The sequence below is a fragment of the Pipra filicauda genome, unplaced genomic scaffold, assembly GCF_003945595.2.
Source record: "Pipra filicauda isolate LSUMZ 115617 unplaced genomic scaffold, ASM394559v2 scaffold604_size233181_pilon, whole genome shotgun sequence".
In the NCBI taxonomy this organism is placed as follows: Eukaryota; Metazoa; Chordata; class Aves; order Passeriformes; family Pipridae; genus Pipra; species Pipra filicauda.
Window position 1 is genome coordinate 51256 of NW_024104759.1, and position 8908 is coordinate 60163.

Consider the following 8908-nt stretch of genomic DNA (forward strand, 5'->3'; position numbering starts at 1 on the left):
TGCTGATGCCTGGCGTTATTCCTCCCCAGACTTGGCACTTCCCTATGTTCAATTTAACGAGATTTCTGTAGGCCTTTTTCTCCAACCTATCCATCTCCCTCCAAACACCAGTATAACCATCTTGATCACAATTTACTCCTCTAATTTTCATATAATTTGAAAACTCACTGCAGATGTACTCTGTCCAATTTTCCAGGACAATAAAGAAGAGGTTACATGGCAAGGACATGGTATCAACCCTGAGACACACCACCAGTGACTGGCTTCCATCTGGATTTTCTGTGACTAATTATGCTTCTCTGGGCTCAGTCATTTAGCCAGTTTTCAATCCACCTCCCTGCACTTATCTAACCTGTACTTAAACTATTTATCTATGGATATGTTATGTGAGAGAGTGTCAAAAGCCTTGCTAAAGTCAAGTAAACATCATCCATGGCTCTCCTGTCACTCACCAAGATCGTCAAGCTATCAGACTGGTCAGGCATGATTTACTCTTACCTGCTTCTGACTGCTCCGGATAACCTTAATATTCTTCATGTGTCCAAAAAAGGTTTCCAGGATTATTTGCTTCACCAGCTTCAGAGGGATGGAGGTGAGGCTGACCAGCTTGTAGTTCCTTGGATCCACCTTCTTGCTCTTTTTGAAGATAGAGATGATATTTGATTTCTTCCATTCCTCAGAAACCTCTTCAAATTGCCATAACCTTTCAAAGATAAGCAACAACATCAGCCAGCTTCCTCAGCTCTCATGGCTTCATCCCATCAGCTCCCATGGACTTGTGTGTGCCCAGTTTGTTTAAGTGTTTCCTAACCTTGCCCTCCTCAATTGAGGGTAAGTATTTCTTGCTCCAAAAATAAGTCCATTAAAATTAAGTTAGAGCAGCATACTGCCATCAGTATTAAGCCCTTTGATTTTAATCTAATGGAGCATTCTGATTTGGGTTTTTTTCCCATCAGAACAAACCTGGAAGATGCTGAGCATCCAAAATTCCACAGGCATTTTCTTGGCATCTGAGTTCTCAATAGCATTTTGTAGGATCAGCCTCTCCAGAATTGTTCATAAATTTCCTGTATATACTTGAGGAATAAATCTTGGAGATATGACATTCATTTTGTTTGTTATTTTAGGCCACTTTATACTTGATCTGATCTTCAAGGTCAGTGTTCTTGTCTCTTTTTTTTTTTTTTTTTTTTTTAAGATAAACAAATTTGTATCCTTTTTTGACCAGGACATCACATCTCAAAAGTATGTGCGACAGAGCTGCAGTTTACATTTCATCTGCTTCAACAGTTGGTTCTGACAGCTGCCAGGAAAGGAGCATGGCGTTGTTCACTGCCTGGATTTATGACTGTGCCTTCATCCTTTCTGTAATTCCATGTTGCAGCAATGTCCTGGGAAAGTTTTTATCTGACGTGGGTAGGTGATAACACAGTGGTCACACCAATGTGAAAAAATGGTGATGTTAATGTACCCTTAGCAGGGTTTGCCAACAAACTGTTGTCTTCCCTCCACGCTGTGTCTGTGCTCTTTACCAAGAACCTTCCCACTGAGGGATATTCTTGCAATATTCTAAAATTTCCACACCAAACCTTTAACAGAAAGAATTAGTGACAGTAATCCAGGCAGTTTGCATGTGCCTCGATATATTTATACTACAGTTTTTGTTTGTGATCTCCTTGTGGATTGTTTCGTTAATCTTCTCTCACTTTTCAGTCTACCCATTATCACTTTCTGGAGATTTCCCATTGTTTGGTCCCCTTGGACCAAAAATTTAGGCTAAAATCTTGGTCATTAAACACAATTTCTGGTGGGAAATGCAAAATTTTGGAAATTCCCCAAATGACAAAAAGTCTGCAAATTTTCACAGGTCATTGTGATTCGTTGTTTAAATGTATTGTGTGTATTATATGTAATATAATATTGTTTAAAGGACTAGTGGCACAAAAGGGATCAAAATTACAAAGTCTAAACTACATACTTTCTTTAGAAAAATTATCAGAAACTCTGTTTCATTTGAACATTTTTGCTGTTGAAAAGTTATTAGAATTGGTATGTGAATTGCAGTAATTTCTTCCTGGGAAACTGATCCTTTTTAAAAACTATCATTGTTGTTTTATCAGTAGCAGCATTTGCACAAGATTTTGCATGATTTTTCTGTCTTCTGATTGGTGAGCAAGTAAAGTTAGCAAAACCAGTCTGTTATTTACAAGGAGTTTTGTCCTAACTCTGTAGTCTGTTCTTTCCCACTTCTCTCAGCTTTTCAAAGAAATTCTAGGTATGTTAACAGAGGTCATTTCTCTGGGACACTGTGCCGGGAAGAGCTGGCAATCTAAACAAAAAAGGGAAACAAGGGTAGAAATGTTAATGTCACCATTTTACTAATGGAGTTTTGATAAACACACTGAAGTCACCGATTAACCTTGTCACAGAGCCAGAAGCTGAACCCTGTGACCCACTCCCTGGGTCTAGCACACTAATACCATCTTTTAACAAGGAGTTTTGCCAGAAGTGGCAGTGAACAAGAGGCAGTAAAAACGAAGCAATTTGTTGTTTATTTCCTTATGATGGCTTACATTTTACAACTGTAGCACCAATACTGAAATTCACTTACAGCCACCACAATGAATAAAGCCATTTTCAATAGCATAGACATATGTCCATTATCAAGCAATAGACATAATCTATTTACCATTTAGGCTAATTTTATTTCATTATTAAGACATTTACATAACATATCACCTTTCCCCCCCCCCCCCCCAAATATTACTAGTCTTGCTCTGACAAAAGTAGTTAATGAAATACTGGCCCATATTTCAAATTGTAGATAGGTTTACTTGTCTAATTCAGAAAGCTGCCATTGCCATCGTGGAGAAGCAAAGAGAACTTCCTTCTATTATTTGTAAACTGCAGGAGGCTAAATAATCTCTTACATTATAAACAGCACTCACACACAGATATTCACATACACTGCAAAAGAATTCATGCTTTGTCTGGAGTAAAATGAAGTCCCAGAGGTAATTTCTGGACTGTGTGGGAAATAGTGCCTCCCGCAGAAAATTTATAGCCATGATTGTTTAATAGAAATGAAAAATATAGTGTTAAATGTTTTTAACAAAAGCATTCAATTGTTTCATATTTTTCATCTGACTCTTACCACTGCCAATTTATAGAAATTACAAATCCTGGACCAAGTTTTAGGTCACTTCACAGGAACTAGTTTAACTAATTCCAATATATTGTTTTGGTCACATCATAAAATTATTCGTTGAATATGCATTTAATTTGAATTTATTGCTGGCCTACACTGAAAATAATAGAGTTTATACCAAAGCTCATAAAAAAGCCATTTGGGAGTAGTATTAGAAGATACTAGAGAATGTTTTTATTTCAGTTTATAACGGACAGGAAGAGTTGTCTGAGGAACAGCAGATTATTAGTCTTGAGAATGATCTTTTCCACCTCTATTTAGGAGTAGCTGAATGCTGTAGGTGTGATGACCAAACAGGCAAAAGCCTTCCACTGCAGATCCTGAAGCATCCATTCAGTTCTTGTCCTGGGCTGATACCACCAGCCTCCTCACATGACCCTGCTGCAGTTGGACTGGAGGCTTCACATTGATCAGACATGATAACAATTATGAGCTCCCTTGCCTGCTGTTTCCTATAGAAGCTGCCATGGGCACGCTCAGCCTAATGAGTTCTCTCATCTGTTATGATGAATTTCTCATCATCTGCATAGAAAAGGGGAAACACTGAAGCGAAATTCAAATTTCCACTCATTTTCTTTAATCAGAATGCAGCCCGTTTTTTTTTTTTTCTGAAAAGAACAAAGTTTGATTTCCCAACCTGACTGCTCTCTGAAAAAAGCCCAGAAATAATCCTGTATGACATATCTTTCTCTCTGCTTGTCTCAGAGTCCTTTGCACACTTTCAGGGAGGTGTATTAAAACCCACTCTCTTACCTTTACTGTCTTTCCCCTTTCCAGCTGTCCTTCCCTTCTGAGATCTCTGATAAGGTTTCTTTGGAGTTTGGGGGGATTATCAGCAGGTGCACAATTTCCCTTTTGCTTTAGCTTCTCTGTCAGTAAAAGGAGCATAAATACAGCTTGCCTTTTCCACAGCAGCTGTGAGCCAAAAGCTCATGCTTATAAAGCACGTTAGGCTGGGTACATGCTAATGTCAGATAAGGGTAGGTGGGTGATTGTTATTTCTTTGGCTTAATTGACAATAGGAATAATTGAAAGTGAAGATAAAATTTAACCCTTTGAACTTATGTAGATTTGAGAGGCTGTATTGTTTTCATCCACTGACTCTGATGATGTGAGTTTTATCCCTGAGGAAAAAAAAATTGATCCCAGCAGCAACACTGAAGAGAAATCCTGTGATATGCAGGGGGAAAAAAGTCATACATGCCCTTTGAATCCTCTGTCCCTTTCTCCTCCAATCTGAATTCACTTTTCCTTTGTATAAGACTGGCATTAAACAATGAAAACCTCGAGACACTTGTGGTCTTGCAGTCACCATTTAAGGGATGCTGGGAGCGAGAGAGAAGCACTAAATTGCTTGTCTAGTGATAAGCCAAAGCTATCATTCACTACATGGGTTTTGGACCAGGCAAGGGGTTCATTTTAACTCTGTACTTGCAGAGATTCCTTGTAGTATGTTTTCTACTGCATTTCAATCCCTTACTATTAACCAATGATGCCCAGAGCAGCTTTTGTTTGTTGTGCTTTGAGGAGAGCTGGGAACTGTAGATGGATGATGCAGACACAGCCAGGTATTTCCCTGCAAAATATCTATCCAACAGCTATTCAGCTTCTCTTGTTTAGTTAAACTAATAATTTAAAGATAACAATCAGACATTTTTCAGCAAACCCCTCACTGAAACAATTGCGTGTTTCATAGTTTCCAAAAGCTTCCGCAAAAGTCAGCAGATTTATGATTTAAAGAAAAACACCCTATCACATTCAACAGCTTGCAAAAACAAACTTCCTCCCAATTTTGACGTTCCCTGATCACAGTGTAACCTTGTTTAAAGGGCAATTACTGGGTAAGACCTTTGCAACTGTTTAGTTGAAAGCTTCTTGCTGTCTCGGTGAAGTGTTCACAGTGAGTATCTACTGCTGCTTGCCCTCGTGGTGCACTTGAGCTCCGCTTGCTCACAGCAGCTCATCGCGAACAGGTTGTGAAAGAGCTGACCTTTAGCAAAGAGGAAATAATCCTCAGCCCTTGAAGACACAGAAACTTCCACAGAAATTAATCATCACTTCTCTAGTAACTCACCAGGCCTTTAGGGGCTGGACTGTGCTTTTGGGACCCAGCCCTAACCTCACGGGGTCACAGTTCTTCCCACGCGCCACTCTTGGGCTTGAGAAAAGGAGCTGCGAGCGGATCTGGAAAAGGAGCAGGTTTTTTTCTCTCTGGGTAGCCAATTCAGTCTCCCAGGTGGGAGTATTGCCATGATACTCTCATTTCTTTACTCGATGATTCAAAGTGATGTGAGGAAAATACAGCACTGGAGCCAACCCAGTGTGTAGTTAAAGCTCGTTTGTGAAGTCAATGGGGTCTTCACCATTTTCTGGCTCTTCCTAATTAAAAAAAAAAAAAGTTATATTTTTGTTGCATAACTAATCTTTATTTTCCTAATGCATGCATTGTCAGGTCCCAGTGTATCCCTGTCCCTTATGGACTGGCTAAAAATAACAGTGTAATCAAAAATGCTTTCAGTTGCTCAGCAAACCATAGCCCATAGAATGCTGCATACTACTTAGGAATATAACCACAGTAAAATCAGGAAGCTAGGACATCTCTCAGAAAACATAACTGGACTCTATTTCACTTATTCTCTGAGGTACCTTTAAAAATTCAGTTATGTAATAAATGTGGTCAGGAATTATTTGTTGAAATTTGTTGAAATTTATATGTGTGTTGGAAAGGGGCACTTCATCAGAACCACAAGTCGTTTGTTTGCTTTTTTTTTCTGAAATGTTATTCCAGTTTCAATAAAACTTTCCACAACACAGATACTTAGAGTCCAAGGCACAATTTGGTGGGACTAGAGCTGGAGCTGGTAGCTGGGGATGTCTGTCCAGGAAAAGTTGTTAACCCAGAGGCTGCAGTGTTTGCATAAAATGTAGCAGAAACAAATCAATGCACTTTGCCCATAATTAGAATCTAAAAGACAATGTGTAGTGATGAGAAGATGAATGTAATGGAATACCTTTCCAACAGGAATAGCAAAAATACTCATCTGATAAAGCACAGGTCCTATTTTAATTAACATTGGGTTTCATAAACTTCTGTTTGTGCAAGGGATTATTTATTTGTTTGCCTGGAATTGCAGAGAGGGAAAGAGAGACACCAGCAGGCCCATTGCAATCTTGTATTTTAAAAAAGCCCCTAAAGTCTTGTTTTCATCTTGCTGACATATGGTAGCAGGTTTTGAGCTTAAGGTGAGATGGAATAATAAAACTGTTCCCTTTGCAAATTTATTTATGAACTCAGGCCTCATACAAGCATTGAATTAGTTGCCCAAATGGTAGCTAAGTTATAACATCTAAATTTTGTGCATTTTCATGCAGTTGCATTCCTAGTTATACTTGCATTTCTCAGTGTACCAAAGCCCAGGGACAGGGAAAATGTGACAAAGAGCTGCTGTGAGGAACAGAAATTATCAGCTTAAGTATCCTGAAATGGTCTTCATCAGCAAAAGATTCTTTAGTGTCTCTTTTCTCTCTTTTTATTTCTGGGCTGAAATATGTGCAAAATTTTAAAAAGTAAGGCATCATATTTTCAGCAGGAGAATCTGTGAAAACCTTGAAAGGTACAATTATTAGTGCAGTAAGGCATATTATATTCCCTTTCTGTTCCTTTGAAATTATAGACAGAAGTAAAAACTTGTTCTTTATGTATTGTGAAATTTTAGAATTTAATAAAAACAACCTGGTGTTGTTAAAAAAAGAAAAATAATACTTAAAAATTACAGTAGTTCCCAGTGAACATAATTGTCATCACCAGGCCAAAACCAACTCTAAAATTGACAGGTCTGTCAATTTTAAGATGAAAGAACCTGAAGTCATTTGAATTTTAGGAAAGTAATAGAAAATGGCAGGTGTTTTTTCTCCTGAGAAAAGAGGGGGTTAAGATCTAGATAGCCTATTCTGATAATGACATATTAAATAGAGTACTTATTTTCAAACTGATGCAGGAAAATATGAAGATCTACAATTAATTAATTAATTTAAAATAGTTACAGGTGCATCTAATCTGCTAGGTAGTTTGTCATTCACATTCTATAAAACTAAAGAGTTCTAGCACCTAAAATGCTAACAGAGTGAAAGGTTACCTGATAAGATGTACCAACAAGCATTTATAGAATTGGGTGCTGGATAAGGAGAACCAAGGTCATTAAAAAAAATTGTGACTATTAATGAACTCTAATTTTTCTGTCACCTTTGAACACATGGTGGTATTATCCTGACAGGATACAAAAGAACCCATTCCTTCTGACATGATTTATGGGAGATCAGTTCCAGTAATGTGTCCTGGCTGTATCAGTTTTAGCTGATAGAAGAAAAAAAGTAAGATTTTACCATGCTTTCAACTTTGTCAAGAGACCAGAGGGAAAAAAAAAACACAAACAACCAAAAAACTATCAAGGGCAATTTGCACATATTATTTTGAAGATGTGCTTTAGGGCTGGGGTTAGTTTCTCTGTCTCTCACTATGTCACACAACGAACCTAGATTAGTTGTAGGGCTTCACAAGGGAAGCTCCCTCCAAAGATATGCTGCTTGAAATCCAAGAAAGACCTTCTTTCATTTCGGATTTCTTGTACTTTTGAAGGGGATGGGGATAGGGGAAGGGAAAGGCATTCCTAAACAGAAATTCCCAAACTGTGATTAACCAGCCACATAATTGATGGTGGTAGCACTTGGCACTGAAAAAAATAAAAGATATTATAACCATACATTAGTATGGGGTAATACTAATCCTAGTTCAGAATTTACTGGTGAGGGACTGCAGCTGTTTATTTTAAAATCTGTTTGTTTGTTGAATCTTGCAGGATCCTTCCCATTGACATGAGAAAAGGGTTGTGTTTGAGAGAAATGTCCATCTAAAGGGGACCATCAAGGCACCACGTCAGGGGCTTGGAGACCTGTGCTCAATTTTCACCTTTGACAAGTTTTTCTTGACTCAGTGTGAGCGATTTGCTTTTCCTTGGATTGCATCTGCACTTAGAAAATGAGCCCACTCCTGAACAGAGGTGTTGAAAGGCTACATTAATCTTTGTGGGGTGCTCAGACACGTCACACTAAGTACCTGGATAGATGGCTGACAGCCAAGATGAGGCAAATTACTAATTACTTTCTTTCAGCTCAGGTTTTTGGGTTGCTTTGTAATCCGTTGTGTGGGAAGACACCAAGATACATGTGTTAACTATTAAATATGAGGCTGTAAAATGTAGATTTGTCTGTGACAGAGCCATGACAGAATGACAAAGAGAAGCTTCCCTTTTCTGCTCTACTATTTTTCTTCACACAGCAGGATGAAGGTTGGTTACATGAAGATTTGAACAACATTGTGCAGAAGGAAATGAGAAGAAAAATCTGAAGAATTCTGTCAAGAGTACCTTTCTGAGATGTGATCCCTCTCCCAAATAAAATTTGTAATGGGATATAGTAACACATGAATTTCCTTGTAATTCATGTGTTACTATACATGAAAATTAAGCAGGCAATTAAAAGCTGAGCCAGCTTTTAATTGCCTGCTTACAAAGATTTGAATTGGACTAGAGCTGATACTAATATCTCTTTCCTTTCAAGGATATCTATTGTGTACATTTTCTTGAGTGACTGCCCACTGTGGTTTTGTATTTTTGTCATATGCTACCATCTGATTTGTCTAAT

At 38.2% G+C, this 8908-nt stretch overlaps 1 long non-coding RNA gene across 1 annotated transcript; it reads left to right on the top strand.

Moving 5' to 3' along the window:
- Window positions 1-225: 225 nt before the first annotated feature.
- Window positions 226-8465, top strand: LOC120324611. Its single transcript, XR_005566057.1, has 3 exons — window positions 226-831; window positions 1229-1416; window positions 8065-8465. It is a non-coding gene; the product is annotated as an uncharacterized LOC120324611 (long non-coding RNA).
- Window positions 8466-8908: the final 443 nt, after the last annotated feature.